This window comes from Rutidosis leptorrhynchoides, chromosome 6 (genome assembly GCF_046630445.1).
Source record: "Rutidosis leptorrhynchoides isolate AG116_Rl617_1_P2 chromosome 6, CSIRO_AGI_Rlap_v1, whole genome shotgun sequence".
NCBI classification, from domain to species: domain Eukaryota; kingdom Viridiplantae; phylum Streptophyta; class Magnoliopsida; order Asterales; family Asteraceae; genus Rutidosis; species Rutidosis leptorrhynchoides.
Genome location: NC_092338.1, coordinates 149,749,727 through 149,772,428, shown reverse-complemented (window position 1 = coordinate 149,772,428; position 22,702 = coordinate 149,749,727). Strand labels below are relative to the sequence as shown.

The 22,702-nt window shown below is 39.0% G+C and overlaps 1 long non-coding RNA gene across 1 annotated transcript in view; it reads left to right on the top strand.

The window, feature by feature from the left end:
- LOC139851603 (uncharacterized) overlaps window positions 1–1,413 on the top strand; it is a 64,579-nt gene extending 63,166 nt beyond the window's left edge. The window contains exon 3 of the long non-coding RNA XR_011760667.1: window positions 1,330–1,413. This is a non-coding gene — a long non-coding RNA (uncharacterized lncRNA). The remainder of the gene's footprint in view (window positions 1–1,329) is intronic.
- Window positions 1,414–22,702: the final 21,289 nt, after the last annotated feature.

Sequence of the window (22,702 nt, the reverse complement as noted above, 5' to 3'; positions counted from 1 at the left end):
CCACGGTTGTCGGCACTTAACAAGGATCCGGATGACGATTTCCCCGAGTTTCTCCTACGAGTGTCTTCACCGAGAATCAAATCCCTAATACCTTCAAACGCTAGCTTAGTAGTTCCCGTAGAGCTAAACTAACCGCGGTGACCGTACCCGATCAACTTTTCGGTAACGATGAAAGCAAGATTAGTGCTTTTAGTTCATCATCAAACTTGAGATCTACCGATTCAAGCCTTGATATAATATTGTTGAATTCGTTGATGTGATCCTTTGCACTCGAACCTTCCCTCATCTTCGTCTTGAACAATTGTCGCATAAAAAAAACTTTATTCGCCGCCGTGGGTTTTTCATACATGTTAGAGAGAGCCTTCAAACATGCAAACGTTGTTTTCTCGTTCACAACGTTATATGCAACGTTCTTGGCGAGAGAGAGACGAATCGCACCCAAAGCTTGGCGATCCAAAAGAGACCACTCGGCATCATCCATGCCTTCGGGTTTGACCTCCAACAAGAGTTGGTGTAGCTTCTTTTGATACAAGTAATCTTCGATTTGCATATTCCAAAAGCCGAAGTCTTTTCCATCAAATCTATCGATTCTAAATTTTCTGTCTTCTGCCATCTTCCCAACTCGAAAACCTGGAGCTCTAGATACCAATTGTTAGGATTTAGGACCCAACAATAAGGGTAATTCCCAAAGATTACCCAACCCACTATAGACAAACGAAGACAATAAACTAGAAAATTAAGAACACAATGATTTAACGTGGTTATATGTAATCAATGGTTGATTACTTTAATCCACGGACCAAACTAGAGAAATTTTATTGATAGAACTTGTGATGAGTTACAATGAGATTATGGGTCTATTTATAGGGAAGCATTAAGCCTAAAACCTTGTTGCACAAGTTTAACTTGACCTTTAAGTACAAGAAACATTCCATAAATATCAACTCCTTGTTCCTTAAGTAAAACTTGTCTTCCAAGCTTGACTTGTTCTCCAAGCTTTGACTTGATCTCCAAGCTTTGACTTGATCTCCAAGTCAATATTACCTTGTTTCCTTTTTTTGTTTAATCTACTTCACACATCTAACATTACTAACCTTCTAAGCTTCAACGCTCGAGCTCTATTGATCAACACAAATTCTTACATTAACCTTGCAAATGAAATCTCCAATTATTTCTCAACACAGTCGGTACTGGAACCCTGGAAAAGGGATTCGTAACCCCCTATTTTTTATTAATCTTTCGTACTGCTACACAGGCCACGTGTAATTTATTAGATTTTAGCTAATTAATCATGATTAATTAACAAAATTTCAATGTCGGCAAATTTAGGAGAGGATTAAGGAGCAGTTGACAATTGGGATTAACGAGGTTCGGTCCAGCCCGCGCGTTGCGGTGGGGTAGTCAGTTTTGCACTCTTTGTTGTTGATGGGCCGATGATGTCTTTTACTACAGCGAGTTGCTATACAGAAGTGTTAATGGTGGGTCTGAACCTGCATATTCACAGTTTAAAATATATGCTTAATGTTTATTCACGATTTTGTCGTACTTGCATTAGCTTATTTTTCCGTCTCATTAAAAATTGAATGTCATGATGGTAGGTAGTCAGTAGTGACTGCATATCTGATCACAATCTTCATTCTCCCATGTCAAACTAGAAGGGCCACACATCTATAGAAAAGGGAAAAGAAATTAAACATAAGCTAACAGATAACACGGTTCGTCATTTAGCAGTGGTAAGATGAACTATTTTTTGTTACCTGACTACAGCCACAATATTTATTAAACTGAAATGCACATACTGTTTAAATGATGGTTTATCTTTAGAAGTGTATAAGGTTTACCGTGCTATTTCCAAACCCGGCAAGCAATTGCGGTGATCATTACTGGTTTTTCAAGTGAGTTGTAAGTGTCAACATCAAAGTTAGTTGTATCTTATCCAAAGAGTTACATGTACAACTGGCTTTGCCAATATCTCAATAATAATGAGAAACACCTAAACATCAAAGTTTACAAATGATTACAACTTCACAAGTAAAAGTTGTTTTTAATATAAGACGAAAATAGATAATAAACGCCAAAAAAAATCTATACTTGCAAAGCCAAATATGTAAACTTAATGATAAAATAGAATCCACATATATAAATTAGAGGTATGTTATAAGGAATAGATGCAGGTATGTGAGCCTCCCAAAAATGTCACCTAGTATTCAACCGAGAAGTCCTAAAAGTTGCAAACTTAAAACAAAATAAGTATTGTAAAACAAAATATAGTATGAATACAATCAACAAATTATAAGCATATTCAGACTAATATTTAAACCTTAAGTCTTCAACCAGGATGACGATTGAATGGTGGTAATAATGGAAGGCTTGTTCAAATAATTAACCCTCCTCAAGTTTCGCCTACCAAGAGTTTGTGAGCATAAGTTGAACCACGATATATTCCAATTAATTGCAAGAGTTTGTGAGCATAAAATGAACCGCACTATATTCCAATATCGAACATGTATAGTTAAACTATTAGGAAATAATCAAACTTGTATAGTTAATCGATGCGACTACAATATGAGTGCAAAAACGTCTAGGAAACTATATATTCCAATTAATAGTAAGTAAATATAAAAATAGGTCATGTGCCCGTTGTAAACATCTCCTTAACAACTCACGTCCTAAATATAAGGCAAAACACACACTCCACTACCGTCACCCGTCCCATTTCTGTTAAAACCCATTACCACAGGTCTGGTTTCTGATGTCTAAAATAATAATTAATTATCAACAATTTAATTTTTTTTAGCAAATAATTAAACTCACGCTTACCAAAGACCAAGACATGTTCGGTAAATACCTTTTGCTTTTTCGACTTGTGATGTTGGTATTCTTTTAATCCAGTTACCATGTCAAAAAAGCAGCCGCTAGGAAAAAAACTAAAGAGATTACGACAGTATAGCAACACACACATCACATGAAAGAAAAAAGTGTGGCAATACTACAACGAGATTCAAATAACGAACATAAAAAGTAACATAATTAAAAAGAAACAACACCTGGAAATAGGGATGAATATGAGATCGTTTTACAATTACAGGTGCAACAACACAACAGATACATAGAGTTATACACATAATTGGAAACAGCAGCAACAAAAACTAATAGCAAAACAAAAAAAAGAGATGATTACGGCAATATACCCACACACGCAATACTACGACGAAATTCAAATAACGAACGTCGAAAATAACACAATTTAAAAAGAATTAATACATATTGTTGGTGCATGAATCCCCCGCCGTTATCCGTTTTTATATTTAACACGTTTCGGTTATGTAATAATGTTTACTTGAGACAATTGATTATATTTGTGTTTGTGCATACTTAATTTATCAAGTGATCAATATGTTTAAACTGTACACAGTCGACCGAGTGTGTATAGACACTCGACCGACTGTGTCAGTCAGTCGACCGTGTGGACACAGACACTCGACTGAGTGTGTCTGTGTTCACTATATATACGGGTTTAGACTTCTTTGATGAAGTTACTCGTCCCATTCACCCTAAGTCGTAGGTTTTCGTCTCCAGAGAACCCTAACATCATATACCACCGAAATATATCGTCTAGGAGTCGATCTAATCTAGGTTTTGCTCTAGGTTTGACCAATTCGATCCCAAAACGACCCATATCTCGGTTTAACCCTTTTCTAGTGTATTCCGCCTCTAGTTTAGAGTTCAAGCGACCTAAGATCCTTAGAAAAATCGTCTACAAAGTGGTATCAGAGCAAGAGTCTCTGGTTTTGCTTGATCAAATCGTTTGTGAGTCAAAATTTGGTGTTTTTGGTGTTTTTGGGTTTTTAGTCAATTAATTGGTTTTTCAACGTTATTGTTGGTAGTTTTATTGTCAAAAGGTGTTTCTGGAGTCATCACCATTGTTTTCTACGTGTTGGTTTTGTGTTTTTCATCGATAATCGATTGCAAAATCGATTTTTGCCTAGAAAACCCTAATTGTCGACCTGCTACTGTCAAGAACACACTCGGCCGTGTGTGTACTGACAACCGACCGAGTGAGTTGTTATATCGACCGGGGAAGTATTTCAATCGACCGTGTGAGTTTTACCTGAGCCGTGTTAGTTTCAAAAGGTCAGTCGGCCGTGTTAGTTTTTCACTCGACCGTGTGAGATTGTGAACCGACCGTGGGAGATAGAAAATCGGCCGTGTAAGTCATACACTCGACCGTGTGTCTCAATCAATCAACCGTGTGTCTCAATCAATCGACCGTGTGTCAAAGACAATCGACCGTGTGACTTTAAAACAGCTCTTAATTAACTTTAAATTTAACACTTAATCAATTGAAATGTCTGACACAAACGAACAAGTGATGAATGAATACAGTGCATTAGTTATCGCACCTGGACTACAAAAACTATTACTGAATGAAAGTGAATCTGGTTCTTCGAATAAAGTTCCTAGACTTGACAATCTTAAGAACTTCTTGGACTGAAAAGTTAGGTTTGTTATTTACTTAAATGGGGTCGATTCTAGACTTTGGGAATGTATTGAGAATCCGTATGTATGGCCATGTGGAGCAGATGGTGAACCCAAAGAAACTTCACAGTTCAGTCCTACAGAGCGTGAAGAGTACAATCTTGAGTGTAGATGTTATGCTCAGCTAACCCAAGCTTTGTCAAAGGAAATCTTTCAGCAATTTAAGAATCGAAACAAAACCTCGTATACTATCTGGTTAACTCTTCAATCTGCAACAGAAGGTGCTGCTACTTATCGTGCGACTAAAGGTAAGGTTTTGAAGGATGAATGGAGGGTGTTTGCAGCTCTTCCATCAGAATCTCTAGGACAGACTTTGGAAAGATATCGATTATTGGTTGCAGAGATGGCAGATTATGGGATTGAGGTGCCTGATGAAAAGGCAGTAAGGGTGTTGAAAGATGGTCTTCCAGAAAAGTGGGATCATGAGATTGAAAAGATTCAGAACAGGTACAGCTCATTAGGTCGTCCGTTGACACTAACAGCTTTTACGTCGAAGTTGATGGAGAAGGACATTCAAGATGAAGCAAAGAGAAAGAGACTTGGTTCTGTAGCTACTGCTGCATCATCTTTAGCTTCATCTTCTGGTACTCATGCTCCACTACAGACAACATACATATCAGCCAATGTTTCACAAATGTCTGCACCATCGTCTCAGTCCGGCTACTTTAATGCTAAATTACAAGCTCAAAATTCTACAATTAAGATGATTGAGGATTCTCTGATTCAACAGACTCAGACTCAGACTCAGACTCAAACTCCCGTGTTTCAAACTGAGAATATCAAGAAGAGATCTCGCGAATCTATTCAGGAAGATATGGCATTGGCAGCTATTGTTGTTAACTCATACAACGATATGATTGGTGGACAGGTGCTTAATAGTCATCTTGAAAATGAAGACTATGATCAGATTGATGAGGACGAGCTTGAGAGAATGGATATACTATAATGTATGGGTAGCATTGTGAGACGTGCTAGAAAGTACTTGAAGAGAACATGACAAAGATCGTTGAGTTTGAATCGAGATTCAAAAGTTGGTTTTGATATGTCAAAGGTTAGGTGCTACAATTGTGATGAATATGGCCATTTTAAGAAGACTTGCACGAGACCACCCAAGCCTGGTTTTCATGATCCTTTTCACCAGACAACCATCTCAGTTACACCACAACATGTAATTGTAGAGAAAGAATCTTCGGGTTCTGTTCAATCCAAGGCTTTGACTACAACGTATGCGGATGAAGTATGTGACTGGTCCATCTCGGTAGATATGCAAAAAGCTAATGTTGTGTTTGTAGGTATAAGCGAAGCAGAAATTGAAGAGGAAAGAATTGTTCGGAAAAATGCAGGTTGTACGGGTAAGGATAATCCGAATTGCACATGCTATGTGTGTAAATGTGATGCTAGGTTGAAGAGAGCAGAAGAGCTGATGAAATTTTGCTTCATAAAGAGGATTAAGGATAGGTTGTATGATAAGTTTCGCAAAGCTCAGGACTTATCAGATCTTGAGTTTACTACTGACTCGTCTGATGAAGAAGAAGGGATGAGTTGTCATGTTGGTACTTGGTTCAGAAAGGAGCTGGAACATTTGCTCAACTGTGATCTTAAGAGTGGTGATGAGAAGATTGTTACTGTTCAGAGTCCAGTTTGTGGAGATCAAGGTGAGGGTAAAGGAGGTTATGAGGCTGATTACTCGGATAGTACGAGCTCAGAGTCAGAGTCAGAATCAGATGCAGATTCTCAGGTTGGAAGAAATGACTATGCATTCATGGCTAACACGCCCGGAAATGATAAGGTATGTATTGACTCAGTTTCTAATTGTTCTAAATGTATTGGTTATGAACAGGAAATTGAGAGGCTTGAATGTGTTACCACAAAGTTTAATGAGATATCTGTTACATGTGAGACTTGTCCTAAGCTTAGAATTGACCTTAAGAATTTAAGTTTGTAGAATCAGACTAATAAAAACAACTATGATGATGCGCTTTTCTACCTTAATAAACAGAAAGACTATGTTGATGTGATTAACTCTTTAGAAAATCAGGTGGGTCACTTAAAATCAACGGTTATAGATGATGGAAAAGTGATTACTATGTATTTGGGACAGATAGAGACTCTTAATGCAGAAAGGGATTCATTTAAGTTGAAATACGAGTCTGAAAAAGCTAGGATCGACAATTGGTAGAGGATGTCTTATGTAAAACAGACTTTGAATCCTCCTAAACAGCAGGGTTTAGGTTACAACCAGGTTGCCCCGCCACTTCTAGGTGAGTATATTAACAAACCAGTTGAGAAAAGTAAGGGTCCAGTTGTAGAACTAGAATATGGTAAGCCTAAAGAAACACCTGTTGAGAGTTCTGTTAAGATAGTTGAGTCGAAGAAGCCTTTAGATGTTGTCTATGAAACAGAGTCAGATACTGATATCGACACTGAGAAAGACAGCAAACCTTTTAAGCTTGTCACTAAACCTGTTACCATTCTGAAAAATCCTGCTAATGCTAGTAAGATGACTGAAAGTCAAAAGGCTAAGTCTAAAAGCATTGTGACTCCCAAACAGAATAAGAAGAAGGACACTCAAGGAGTGTCACCTAAGTTTGTCAGTAAAGGAAGGATAGACGTTACAGGTCCTAAGGTAGAACAACCACCAACAGGTGCAAGTTCCAAATCTGGTAGTGTGTCCAAGTATGTTCCGCATGGTCGTCGACAGACTGTTAAGCAACAAGTCTCGTCACCCCCTACGACTATACAACGTACTGAACCACATAGGAGACAGTTTTCACCAATTAGACGCAATTTGTTTAACTCTCATGATGTTGATAATGTTAACTGTTTCAATTGTGAGAGGTTGGGACACAGGGCTATGAATTGTAGACCCATTCGACAGACACCCAGAAGGAAGGTTGATCTTAGTCCAACTCGTTTCTTTAATAGGAGATCACCTTCAACAGTGTTTAATTCTTCTTCTGTGAAATCAAATGATAAAAAGGTTTTTCAAACTAATGATTGCTATAGAAAACCATTACCGAATAACACAGTTTGGAAACCTAAATCAGAAGTAAAGGGTGTTCAAAATCATGAAGGTCCTTCTGGATCTAAAGGACAATGGGTGGAGTTGCCAGTTGTTGGTGTTGATGGGAAACCCACTGCCATTAGGGCATGGGTGGCCCTTTCTAACTAATCCTTTTACTTTAATGTGCAGGTCGCCTACAATCCACGCTGCAGTACTTGGATTGTTGATAGTGGGCCGTCCAGGCACATGACAGGGAACTTGTCTTTACTGTCTAATGTGAAAACAGTGGATGGAGGACCAGTTTCTTTTGCAGGTAGTGAAGGAGGATTTATTACTGCTCAGGGTGTTATTGCTAATGAGAACGTCAGCTTTGATAAAGTTAATTATGTAGAGCAGATGTCGAACAATCTGCTTTCAGTTTCACAAGTTGCTGACAAAAAGTATACCATTGCTTTTGATGATAAGTTTTGTTATATTTTGAGAAAAGAGTTTGTAATTCCGGAAGACATGATTCTGATGACGGCTCCAAGGTGCAAGGATCTCTATATCCTTGATATGCGTAAGGCTCATGTTAAAGCAGCTACAGGCCATCAGGCATTTATTTCTAAGGCTACTGAACATGAGTCGATTATCTGGCATAAGCGTATGGGTCATCTGAGTCTAAGGAAGATGAATAATCTAGTCCAAAATGAATTGGTTGAAGGTGTGAATGTTAAGAGTTTTCATATTCCTAAAGGTTGTCTTCCGTGTAAGCAAGGGAAACAGACTAAGAAGTCACATACTGCCAAGAAGCATCATTCAGTTAATATTCCTTTGGAATTGCTGCACATGGACCTCTTTGGTCCAGTTAACTGTAAAACTCTCACCGGAGAGTCTTACTGCTTGGTGGTTACAGATGAATATTCCTGGTTCTCGTGGGTTGTGATGTTGAAACACAAGTCAGATACTTTCGATCATATTAAAGTTTTGATTCTGAAGCTCGAAAGTTTGTATAAGTTGAAGGTTAGAAAGATTCGTACTGATAATGGTACGGAATTTAAGAACAATCAGATGCTGCTGTTCTGTAATGAGAAGGGGATACAACAACAGTTCAGTCCTGCTTATACACCTCAATCAAACGGTGTTGCTGAAAGAAAGAATAGGACTCTAATTGAAACCGCAAGAACAATGCTAGCAGATTCATGTCTTCCAATTGTTTTTTGGGGTAAAGCCGTGAGTACTGCATGCTACGTGATGAACAGAGTTCTAGTGGTGAAGAGACATGGTAAAACATGTTATGAACTGTTACATAAGAGAAATCCAAACATTAAACATTTTGAACCCTTTGGTGCACCTTGTACTATTCTGGTACGAGACGCTAGAGGAAAATTTAATTCAAAGGTGATCTCTGGTATCTTCTTGGGATATGGGAATCCGAACAAACGGGTGTATAATACTGAGTCCAAGTGTGTGGAAGAACGTTATGAGGTTGATATTCAACGCAATGCTCCACCTCGTGTCAGTAAAGGATTCGCATGGCAGTTTGAATATGATAAGTTATTTGATTCCTTCAATCTTCCGCCAGATGCTACAGATGAAGAAGTTCTGACTCAGATATTGTTTGATTCTCAAAACACTTCTGAAAATGTTATCACTACTCCAGTGCAGGTTCAGAATCCAGTTTCTAGCTTGCAACCAAGTTCGAAGAGTGTTAGAGGTGATTTTGATTTAAATGAGGACGGGGTAGTATATACAGATGAAGATAGTGAGCTTGAAGATGACGAGGAAGTTAGTCGAACGCAACTGACTGAGGAACATCTTAATCCTCTATATAATCAACCACCAACTGTAACAGTGACTGAACCGCCAACTGAAGCAGGAGGTGTACGTAGATCCAATCGTGTGATTCTGCCACCTAAACGACTTGATGATTATTATGTGGATTCAAGAGTCATTCCTCACATTAGTATTCCTCTAGGGAAATCTAATGAAGCCTCTACATCTGAAGTTCCGACTACATCAGAGGTTCCCGTGACTAGTGTAAGTTCAACAGTAGCGGAAGATGTTCAGACAGCGAGTGCGAATGTGGTAACAGCTTTTTATTCAACGTTGAATAAGACAGGAAGAATATTTGTGCATGCTCACTCATGTTATGTGTGTCAAATTGAACCTAAAGATGCTTATGAGGCATTGAAGTTTGACGAGTGGGTTAGTGCAATGCAAGAGGAGCTGTTACAATTCAAATATTTAAAGGTTTGGAAGCTAGTCAATCCACCACATGGTTGTGTACCCTATGGTCTTCGATGGGTTTTGAAAAATAAGAAGGATGAACAGGGTATTGTTATCAGAAACAAAGCTAGACTGGTGGTAAAGGGATATCAACAGATCCCTGAAATTGACTATGATGAGGTTTTTGCTCCGGTTGCACGACTGGAAGCAATTAGGATTTTCTTGGCCTTTGCATCCTTCATGGGTTTTAAAGTTTTTCAAATGGATGTCAAAAGCGCATTTTTGTACGGCGAGATCAATGAAAGAGTGTTTGTTGAACAACCACCTGGTTTCGAAGACCCGCATTTCCCAGAAAAGGTTTATCGACTTGAAAAGGCACTTTATGGTCTTCACCAAGCTCCTAGAGCATGGTATGCAACATTGTCAAACTACATGATTGAAAACGGTTTCAGGAGAGGTGTCATTGATCAGACACTTTTCATCAAGAAGAAGGGACAACATCTTATGTTAGTTCAGGTTTATGTTGATGATATTATCTTCGGGTCAACAGATCAGGGAATGGTTGATGAGTTTGAGAAAGTCATGCAGCAGAAGTTCAAGATAAGTTCGATGGGAACGATAAAGTTTTTCCTAGGTCTACAAGTAGCTCAGACGAATAAAGGTATCTTTTTGCATCAAACCAAATATGTTGCTGATATTCTGAAGAGGTTTCAAATGGAAGCAGAAAGACCCGCTAAGACTCCGTTGTCTGTAAATCATGGGATATCTCCTGATTGTGAGGGTGCTTCAGTGGACCAAACGTTATACAGGGCAATCATCGGTTCTCTATTGTATCTTACCGCTTCTCGACCAGATATCATGTTTGCGGTTTGTCTGTGTGCTCGTTATCAGGCAAATCCTAATGTTCATCATATGTTAGTGGTTAAGAAGATTCTGAGGTATTTGAAAGATACACCGAGCTTAGGGTTATGGTATCCGTGTGAGGATGGTTTTGATCTCACAGCGTATAGTGATTCAGACTATGGAGGATGTAAGAAAGATTTTAAGTCAACATTAGGAGGTTGTCAGTTTCTGGGAAGCAAACTTGTTACCTGGCAGTGTAAGAAGCAGACAGCTGTGGCTCAGTCTACTTGTGAAGCAGAATACATTACCGTGGCCAGCTGTACATCTCAGGTCATCTGGATTCAACAGCAACTACGTGACTACGGTTTGCAAATTTCTAACACTCCTATTTATGTTGATAATACTGCTGCCATAGCTGTCACTAAAAATCCCGTAAATCATTCTAAAACGAAACATATAGGGATTAAGTACCATTTCATTAGAGATTGCTATGAAAAAAAGCTGATAGATGTAGTGCAGATAGATACTACAGCCCAAAGGGCTGATCTCTTCACAAAAGCTTTTGATAAACCACGCTTTGATTTTCTGTTGAAGGAAATAGGTATTAAATTGCTTACTGACGTGGTTCCTGAAACTGAGGTTTCTGACACAGAGGAACCTAACCAAGAGACTGAGTTGTGAAGGTCTTGCAACTGCTTGTATCATTTGTGTAGGTTTGCATGGTAGTTTGTAGATCATCTGCATGTTTACTTTCCATTTGCATGATAGATTAGTTTTTGATGATTTTCTGCATGTTTGCTTATGTTTTTAGATAGTTTTATGCATTTGTACAGAGAAAACCAAAAAGCCATAAAAATTAGAAAAACCAGAAAAGCAAATAAAAATTGAAAAATGAAAATTCCATAAAAATTGAAAAACCTGAAAATGAGTTGCTTATTCTATGTTGTGGGGAAGTGATTGCAATACTGAACTAACATGTAAGTTGTGAAAAACAAGTAATACAGGATGATTGATAATGTGTTAGTGGACTTTATTGGCCTAACTCTAGATAGAGATGATCACATTAACCAAGCGTAAATATCATGATGAGGAAATCATGGAAAGATTTACAGCGGTTGAGGGTAGTCACCTACTTATCACAGAATATGTATTGAGAAATGGTTGTTCAGAAACTCAACAGACGGTTGAGGTCTCCCCTACTACGATTTATACTCGGTAGCAAAAGGATAATTTTGTGAGTCCCCAAGGTGAGCATACTTTGTTTAGGATGCATACTTGTTTCTATTTACCTTTATTACTTGGACCGAAATTCAACAACATACATATCGGGTACCCGAAGGGAGGTGCTTTCTATAAAAGGGTTGAGAAGTACAGTCTTGTGTCACAGACACAGAATGATTTATATTTTGCAACGTCATCCGTTTCTAGATTTCAACATCAGAAGATTAGTTTTCTGTGCAGTTTCTACTAAAGTCAAAGACAGTAGTGCATCATCATCATGTATAGTTGTATTTACTTATTTATTTTGTTTGTTTTATGGAGAAAAGGCAACATCAGAAAATCCAAAAAAAAAAAATAATTGTTATGTTGATGTTTCTTTATTCTACGTTGTAAATAAAATGATGCATCACATTACTGTCAGAGAATCATGGATCAAGAATTGAACACAGCTTCAGAGATAATACCATCGAAGATTTATTTGGAAGATTTAGTTATCTACATCCGAGGGGGAGAAATTTATCAGATCATCAGATATAGAGAACTTAAATCATTCAGTTCACATCATTTTTGGTGGACTTTACATCTTTTGTCTGTGGTATGGGATTGTACCTATTGACCTGGATAGAGGGAATATCTTCTGAAGGATATCTTAGCGTTCCATCACTCAAATATATATATATATATATATATATATATATATATATATATATATATATATATATATATATATATATATATATATATATATATATATATATATATATATATATCACTTCCATCCATCCAACATCATACATCATACGATTTCCGTTTAAGTATGGGGTTTATAGCGGCCGGTATGCGTCTTTAACAAAGTATGCAATAAATTTGAGATTCACAAGGTTATCTGAAACGAAAGGTGTAAGTTTAAGGTAGAAGCTCATGGCTGACAGGGTTGCTAGAAACATCGTGAGATGGTTCTGTTCAATCAAATTGAAAGTACATTGATGTGATAAGAGGACAGCGTCAACATGTTGTGCTCAATTGTTCTACCTGAAACATCGTGCGATCTCAAATGAGGACTGACTTCGTGATCAAAGTCTAACATTGAAATGTGTTAAAGTAATTAATATAACGTGATCATCGAAGTCTGGGATGAAAGTTGATAAATGTTTGCTGATATATCTGAAAGTTGTTCTGTATATGCTTTATCTAATAAGTTAATGAATGAATTGTAGAGAAACATGTCAATATAGTTCAGTTCTGATCCCCGAGTCAAAAGATATAATCAATTTAATATGTCAACTCACAAAAGATGTGTTATTCTCCTTGTGGTGTGATTCATGATATGCAGTTTTATCTGTTCCTTTGCTAATAACATCGTATATTCTTCTTATGCTATTGTTTAATGAAGCTGATGTTATCTAAAAGATTAACTGTTGCTGATAATCATGACACACTGGATCTTGTACAGTATTTTGCTTTGTGTATTTGCATGTGCATGCATATCTGAGATTGTTTGCATTCATAAGATTAGTTGCATGTGCATTTCTGTTTATGTATTAAGCCAAACAACTCAGTTCTCGGAAAGGTTTACTGTGAAAGGACCCTATGTTTTTCGTTAAATTAGAAAATAAATTTTTTAGAGCTTAAAGGAACAATGTGGGTTTTGTTTTTATACTGTGGAGATCAGTCCTAGGGGGAGTGGACAAGGAAGGTGTTGTGATATTGAAATCGAAATTTTCTATGTTTTCAACCCTAAAGACAGTCGACCGAGTGAGTAAAAACACTCGACCGTGTAAGCTACTCGCACGACCGACTGACTAGGTGAAAATTATGTGATGTGTTTAAAACACACTCGGCCGAGTTAGCATTCAGTCACGGCCGTGTGGACGACACACTCGACCGAGTGTGTCTGGGGGTATAAAAAGGGTCTGAGTCTCAAACGGATCAGAATACTTGTGTGATTTAGAGATCGAATTTTATCAAGTTTTTCAAGTTTAAAGAACGAGTTTTTGATCGCTAGCTTTAGATACATCTTTCTCTTGTGATCACAGCGCCACTAACAAGGTATCATAACTCGTTTTCGTTTGCTCATAATCTTTGATTTTGTGTTTGAAATGCAAAACTCGAATCAAATGCTTATTAGATTTAATCTGTTAAAATTAGTTGTTTGATTATGTTAATCGGCATGTTTAGAGATTATTGTGGTCAGATCTTGAAGCAAAAACAACAGATTTGATTGATTTGCAAAGTTAGAGTTCTCAGATCTGATGAACACGCTCGACCGAGTGTGTGACACACTCGACCGAGTGAGTTCACACACTAGACCGTTCGAAGATACACACGACCGTGTGTGTATATACACTCGACCGAGTGTATAGAAACCCTAATTTTTGAATTTTGCTATTTTTGATTGTTTTGTTAAGTTCATATCATGTTATACTGAATGTTTTGTGTAGTTTTTGCTTTAAGAATGTCAGGACCAAGTAGTAGGATAAGTGGAACTTGGGAATATGATCTTGAACGTAAGAGAGCTTTGGCCAAACACAGGCATATCCGTGTAGAGACCAAAGTTGCTGCAACCCAGTTCACTCAAGATATGTGGAAAGGTTTAGATTGTATAACATTTCTTCAGATAGGGAATCATTTCTGTCCTAAGCTTATCCGAGAGTTCTATTCTAGTGTGGCCATAGAAAAGAAACATGTTCATGCTAATTTCTTTGGTAATGCCTATAAGTGGACAATAGATGACTTCGCAGATCACTTACTATTGAATTACTGGGGAGCTAAGATATATTGCCCTAGTAAAGATATTAGTAAGATCTCTAGCAAATTTGATGCGGGTGGGGTGGCTGCTCACATTACCAAGCCAGTATATGTAATTGGTTCCAATAGAATTGAGATCAGAGATAGTGATGTTAGAGATGATTTGGTGTCTAACTTGAGGATTATCAAAAGAAATGTGGTGTTTAGAGATCCATCTGACAATTTGTTATCTGGTACTGAGGCTGTTCTGTTGTACTGTCTTATGGAACGTATCAAGGTGAATTTTAGTCAGATTGTCATTAATATCATGAAGGATGCTATGGATAATGAGGAAAAACCATTTCCCTATGCCGTCCTTTTAAATCATTTATTTGATGAGCTTGATCTATTTGAGGACACGAATTACAAATTGAAGCCAGTACCAGAGGATGTTATTGAAGCATAATCCTTATGTTTGTGATTTAGTGGGATTATGTTTAACTATGGTTATTATGTAATTTGATAGGGCTAGCATGTTAGCCTTTGAACTATGGTGTGTAATAAACATAACCTCTAAACGATATAAATGTGTGGGTATTAGTTAATGTACTTGTTATGTTTGTTTATCTGTTGATTCGTACGATTAACTAGATACCCCATGATACATGGAGGTAAATGCTTATTAGTTATATTGTTTTGAGTGTTTTTCAGATATTCACAATGTCTCAAGAGCAACCGCAGATGTCTGATGAAGAACGTGAACCACGAATTCCTTTATCTTCTGAGTTACCGGGTCTGATTGGTCGAGAAGATACAAACGTACTTGCATGTGTTGACGAAAAGGGTCCTGAGGCCCAAAGAGGAGGATTTGGTCCTATTATTGCATTTTTGAAGCGTTCCAGGATCTTTAAAGCTATTACTGCTGAGTGTACTCCATATTATTCTCATCAGAGAACATTCTGGGAGGTTGCTCAAGTTGTTATAGAAGATAACAGAAAGGTGATATTGAGTTCTGTCAATAACACAATTGTTCGTATTTCGGCACAGACTATCAGGGAAGATCTGGTGTTCCGGATAATGATGACATGCCAACTGATTTTCCGATTTTGAAAGTTAGAAGGTGCTTAAAGAGATGTGGTTATACTGGTGATATAACCAAAGCTGTTAAACGTACGAAGCTTCCAAGTCAATATCGATACTTTACGTACGTTCTTCTTAGATGTTTGAGCCCGATGCAGGGCGGTTTTGACCAGATGACAGCTAAGTACAGCTCTATGTTTGTTGCGTTGGTTTTGAACGCTGAGTTTAACTTTTCTCAAGTGATTTTTGATGGAATGGTTCTGAATGTTAAGAGGAAGATTCATCTGGTGTTCCCAAGGTTTCTTCAAATTATGCTGGAGAAGCAAGTTCAGGGGTTAGTGAAAATTCCCGAGGATGAGCTAAAACAGAACCATTTAAATGATCAATCATTCAACAGGTTTTTGCAGAGCCGGGTTGAGGTTCCAGAGAAAGGATTAATCGGTCATCTGATTAATGAAAATTACGTGTGTCCGGAAGGTTTGAGTTGTCGTCATGAGAACAGTACTTCTGGGGATGAGACATATATTACTATTGAAGGAGGAGAAGAGGTGAATCAGCCACCGCCAAGACATACTGGTCCTCGATTAGTTGATGAGGAGAATGTTACAGCACTTGATGAGAGTCAGGTGGATTTGGTTAAAAGGAAGCTAGCTGAAACTCCCAAGGTGTCGACAAGAGGGAGACAAAAGCGTTTGAAGATTTTGGTTAAAGACTGAAGTTCATCTTCCACAACTAAATCTCAGCCAAAGGTTTCTCCGACTGTTCAGGTTACTGGTGATTCTACTCAAACTCCACCCACTCAACTACAACAAACTACATCTTCTCAGCAAGTTCAAGATTCTCAACGTCCTGAGGTTGCATTAGGTGATTTGTCAGGAATAGTTAACAGGAGATTGATTCAGTTGTCTGCTGATTTTGCTAAATTTCAAAAGGCTGCTGACGAAGACAAAAGGAAGACAGAAACTGAAATGTCTGAGTTGAGGAAGTTAGTTGATCGACAACAGTTGAAGATTGATGAACTAGAGAAAAATGTGGGAAGTCAAGCTGGTGAAATTTTAACTCTTCAGACTCAAATTCAAGAATTGACTGAGAGGTTAAATGAATGGGAGAAAAAGGTTGTGGTTGAAGAGGAAGATGGAGAACCTGATCCTTTTGGTACTTTTGGTGAAGTTGAGGAAGACAGGGCTGTTGAAGTTGCAAAAGGCTACACGGAGGATAACCCGCTGTATGTAACTCCTCTTCAAGTTATAACAGTTTCTGAATTTTTAGCTATGCAGGATCGTCTTAATCACACTACTGTTTACACTGATTTAGAAGAAGGGGAGATCCCTCCAGATCTCACCGAAACTGAGCAGGAATTGATGGAGCGTCTAGAGCGAGAAGCTAAGGAATATGCTGACGCTACATCAAAAGCCTTAACTGAAGCTTCAACTTCAGGGGCTCGTAATTTTGATGATGATATGAGTGATACTGATGTTTTTGATGAAAGTGATAACAGTTTTGATGAAGTGGTTATTGAGGATGAGCCAACCGAGCCTTATCCTCGTTATGAAGGTGTTGGTGATGAGTATCCAACTTTTGCTGATTATTTTCAGATGAATGATGAGCTTTTGAACAGACAGTGTAAAGAAAAGGAATAGAAAGAACAAGAAAGTGTGTTACCAGAAGGTTTCTTGCCAGTGAAGATCAACAAAGAAAAAGTTGAAGTGTTAGAAGAAGAATGGAAGATTATGATGCGGATTAGGCAGTATGTGATGAAGCCTAAGGTGGAGCCGCAATTTTTGAAGTTTATCGAGCACTGTGAGAGTTTACGTGCTAAGGGAAAGATAATTTCCTGGGCTTATATTAAAGAATTTGATATATATGGGATCATGAAAGAACATGGAGTGGATTATATCAAATCTCCATATGAGTTCAAAATGTTACCTTATTTTGAGTTTATGCAGGTAGCCAGGCTTAAGATGTTGTATCAGGATTATTGTGGAGTTCCTGATATTTTGGTTCGAAAGATAAGGAGATCATACCAGTCACCTAATTTCATAGGTTTTCGTCCTCAGTTTCTGAAGATCTCTTATCAAACGAACAAGAAAATAGGGGTCAGAAGGAAGATAGTAAAATATCAACCTGTGAGGTATATGCGGAAGGTTCCTCTGAGGAAGATGCCGCAGCACTTCAGTCCTCGTTTTCGTTGGTGGTATTATGATGAACGCTCGGAGGAAGCGGTGATTGTGTTAGACAAGGATGGAGGAGATGAAAATGATAGTATAAGGGTTCTAGATCCAGTTTGGTTGAGAAACTGCTATGAAGAAGATATGTTTACCCTTTACTACAATAGGATGCTGTATCGCCCAGAGAATCGTGTAGAAGCTGAATAGTATTGCAGAGTTGTTAAACTTTGCTATCTGAAGAACTGGGTGACAGATCCTTATACGGATTGATAACCGAATGCTTTATTGTAACGGCTAGGTCTTAGGGGGAGTTTGTTGGTGCATGAATCCCCAGCCGTTATCCGTTTTTATATTTAACACGTTTCGGTTATGTAATAATGTTTACTTGAGACAATTGATTATATTTGTGTTTGTGCATACTTAATTTATCAAGTGATCAATATGTTTAAACTGTACACAGTCGACCGAGTGTGTATAGACACTCGACCGACTGTGTCAGTCAGTCGACCGTGTGGACACAGACACTCGACCGAGTGTGTCTGTGTTCACTATATATACGGGTTTAGACTTCTTTGATGAAGTTACTCGTCCCATTCACCCTAAGTCGTAGGTTTTCGTCTCCAAAGAACCCTAACATCATATACCACCGAAATATATCGTCTAGGAGTCTATCTAATCTAGGTTTTGCTCTAGGTTTGACCAATTCGATCCTAAAATGACCCATATCTCGGTTTAACCATTTTCTAGTGTATTCCGCCTCTAGTTTAGAGTTCAAGCGACCTAAGATCCTTAGAAAAATCGTCTACACATATGAATAAATATGAGATCTTCTTACAATTGTAGGTGCGATAACAACGCTACACTTTTTGGGGTTCCAACAACGCGTGATGAATCTATTAACGAATCAATTGAGATAAGATGTAATCGAAAATGCAAAATGGCGGTGGATTTTTGTTACGTGGATCAACTAAATGCTAAGTTATGCTTATGAAAATTAACAAAAAGACACGGAAGAAGGAAGGTAAAACGAACCTCTACTTGTGCGCCAATTGAATTGTGCTCGTAGAAGAGGTCCCAGCACAAACAACAGTGATTGATTTCAACACATTAAGTCTTAGTAAAATAAGGAACAGCTACAACTTTAATAAAAAAGGCTTTGATTAGCAGAAATAACAAACTAACGCCCCGTTTGGCTCGTGGAATTTTTTTGGATGGAATGGAATGTGTCAAAGGAATTGGAATCCGAAGGAATTGGAATCCGAAAGAATTGGAATTTATAAATTCCATGGAATGTGAAAAAATGTGTTCTATTTGACATGCAATGGAATTGAATTTCATTTTATAAAATAATTAAAAAGTTATAAAAAGAATTACGTTTCTAAATTTTGTGTTCATTTTCAGACTCCTTTTTTCAAAAAAAATAAAATAAAATTAGATTCGCAATTTGAGAACGCGTGTCGAAAACGAGCGTTTTCTGATAGGCTGCAAAAACGCGATCCGAAAAAGCATGTTTTCCGACGCGTTGTGAAAAAGAGAGTTTTCGGACGCATTGCGAGATCGCGCTTTTTTGGACGCGTTGCGAGATAACGTTGTTTCGTATGCGCTGCGAAAATGCGTTTTTCAGGACGCGCTACGAAAACACGCGTTTTTGCAGGGGATCCGGAAATCCGCGTTTCCGGACGCCCTGCGAAAGTGCGCGTTTCAGCAGGGGATTCAGAAACGCGCGCTTCCGGACGCAGTGCGAGAATGCGCATTTCCGGACGCGCTGCAAAAACGCGGGTTTCCAGACGCGCTGCAGGAATGCGGGTTTCCGGGCGCGCTACGGGAACGCGCGCTTCCGGGCGGGTGCGAAAAAGCGTGTTTCCGGGCGCGTTGCGAAAACGCGCGTTTCCGGGCGCCCGGCGAAAATGCGCGTTTCCGGGCGCCGGCGAAAACGCGCGTTTCCGGGCGCCCTGCGAATACGCGCGTTTCCGGGCGCCCTGCGAAAACGCGCGTTTCCCGGCGCGGTGCGAAAACGCGCTTTTCCCGGTGCGGTGCGAAAACGCGAGTTTCCGGGCGCGGTGCGAAAACGCGCGTTTCCCGACTCCCTGCGAAAACGCGCGTTTAAGGTCGCCCTGCGAAAATGCGCGTTTCCGGACGGGCTGCAAACGCACGTTAACGGACGCCCTGCGAAAACGCGCCACGAAAACTGGAGTTGGAAACGCGCCCCGGAAACGCGCCCCGGAAACGCGCTTCGAAAACGCGATAAGAAAACGCGCCCCAAAAAAGTGACTCGAAAACGCCCCCCGAAAATGTGTCCGAAAAACGCGTCCCGAAAATGCTTTTCGAAAAAGCTCGCTGAATAAGCGCCCCGAAATTGCTCGCCGAAAACGCGCCCCCCAAAACACGCTTTGTAAACGCCCCTAAAAGTGCGCCAGAAAAAAGCGTCGAAATCGATCAGCGAAAAAACGTCTCGAAAACGAGCCACGATAACGCGGCATGAAAACGGGACCCGAAAAAACGCGACCCAAAAACGCGCGTGGAAAACTCTCCCTGAAAACGAGCTCAGAAACCGCGCCACGATCACGCGCGTCGAAACGCTCTCTGAAAACATGCCCCGAAAATGAGGGCCAAAAAGGCGCTCGGGAGTCGCGACCCAAAAAATTCAATGTTGGAAGGAATTCAAATTCATCAACATCTTGAAGGAATGAACATTCCATAGATGAATGAATCTCAAGATTCCAAGGAATTTGTTTCCTTCCAAAATATGTCAACCAAACGGAGCGGTCTAAGGAATTCAATTCCAATTCCATCAAATTCCTTAGGGATTCCGCGAGCCAAACGGGTCCTAATTCTTATATTAACTGTAATTTGTTTAAAAATTAAATAGGCTCAGATCTGGGACCGGCAGTTCAGGATTAGAAAATTCCGAAATTCGCCATGGCTGCAAACAGACGCGGTTGCACAGAATTTCGGCCATCCGATTGTTGCCTTGCCAAGATGCGCATCGGATTTTCAATATTCCCAAATCATTTACTCAGATAATAATAGGATCGATCATCGCAGCCTTTGTTTACCATACACCGGTGCTATTAGTTTTCAAGGTAGAGTTGTGCATGTCTGGATAATTAGTGAGAAGAATATGCCAACCAACAACAGTGTACGTAATTTATCCAAACACATCAACCAACCTACTGCAAAAGGACAACAATCAAAATTCAAAAAACTTAATCAATCATACTTGAAAGGGTCAGATACATACGCAGCTGTAACAAATAAAATTTGAATTGCTATGACTACAACTCAAAGGTTGTCATACCATAATACAATTCAGTTTGACTGGTTGTAGGTCGTAACAATCAACGATAATCAGAATCTCTACAGCATTATTTCGAAGAAAGAAAAACTTCAACAGATTTACAGTCTGTCGCTTTTGACCACTCGACCACTCTCCCCTTTCCGGGCCGAGGCCCCCCTTCGTAGCTTCTGGCGAATAGTGGTTACAACATCAATAAGCTTCGTTTGCAAATTATCAACTGAAAACCAAATTCTAACATCATTAAGTATCTATGGTTTTTACATAATCTGGCAGAAAAACGATGAACACCAACTATTAAAGATATAGTAAGCGTATAACGACCCGTCAAAATCGCCATTGACGCGGTACGTTATCTCTGGTCCCATTGCAAGTTATTGACATCTATATGATACACGGAGATGATTTTGAATGCAACGTCTTTCAAAAATATGCCATGAATGACTCCATGTAATGTCTTTTTCAATTAGCAAATACACAGCGGAATCATTTTTAATACCTGAGAATAAACATGCTAAAAAGTTTCAACCAAAAGGTTGGTGAGTTCATAGGTTTATCCTAAATAATGATTTCAGTCATAGTAATAGACCACAAGATTTCAATTTAAAGTTGAGCGATATAGAAATATCAATATAAAAGTGTTGCTGTAGTTTGTAATATCGCGACTAAACAAAAATTACCCCGTGACACCTTGTACTGTCAGTGTCGTTGAATCATTATTATGTAACCAAAGACCAGAGGTCAAATGTGAAAGTTTCCAGACTACAATCTAGAAGCTCACCTTCTAGATGTTCAAAGTAGACTTCTTTGAACACCATGTAGAAGAAGCAAAGATGAACACGATGACGGTCGCCCACCATCTCCGTTGCTCACGACACCTTCCTCGTTCACACCATTCCACCGCCACCAAAGTTTTAGTATAAATAGAGGTGCAAACCTCAGTTGTAAATCATCCCAAATCACTCAGAGAAGTGTAATCACAACCTAGAGAGTGTGTGTGAGTTTGAGAGTTTTTGTTTTTTGAGTTTTGTAAATACTCGTGTAATCTATTCTTGTGAGTAATAGAGTTATTTTCTCTCAAATTTGTATCTCCCAACGTCCAGGCGATCCTCTCTTCCTAACAAGTGGTATCAAGAGTTTGGTTAGAGACGTTGGTTGAGTTTTTGGGTCTTCTGAAGTTTTCTCAAAATTCAATTTTGAGTGTACCATTGGATTTGTCTCGTCGAACCGAGTCCAACGCAAAAAACAGCGACTTAAACGGAGTTATAACGAGCCCAGAAAACGCGGTCAAAGTTTGGTCAACTCGCCGGAGAAGACGACCGGTGCCGGAATTTTCGCCGGAGAAGACGATCACTGTAGCAGTCCTGTAGCAATTCACTGTAGCAGTACTATAGCAATTCACTGTAGCAGCTGGCGGCACTGTAGCAAGTTCCTGTAGCAGTACTGTAGCAATTCTGAAATTTTACAATTTGGTCCCTGAAATTTTCAGAAATTCATTCTTGGTCCCTGAAAGTTTAGAAAATTATAATTTTGCCGCATAAGTGGAATTTAAGCCGCGAAGTGTCTATTCCACCATTTTCAACCGTTCCGGACGTAACCGTGATCTCTGTTTTCTAC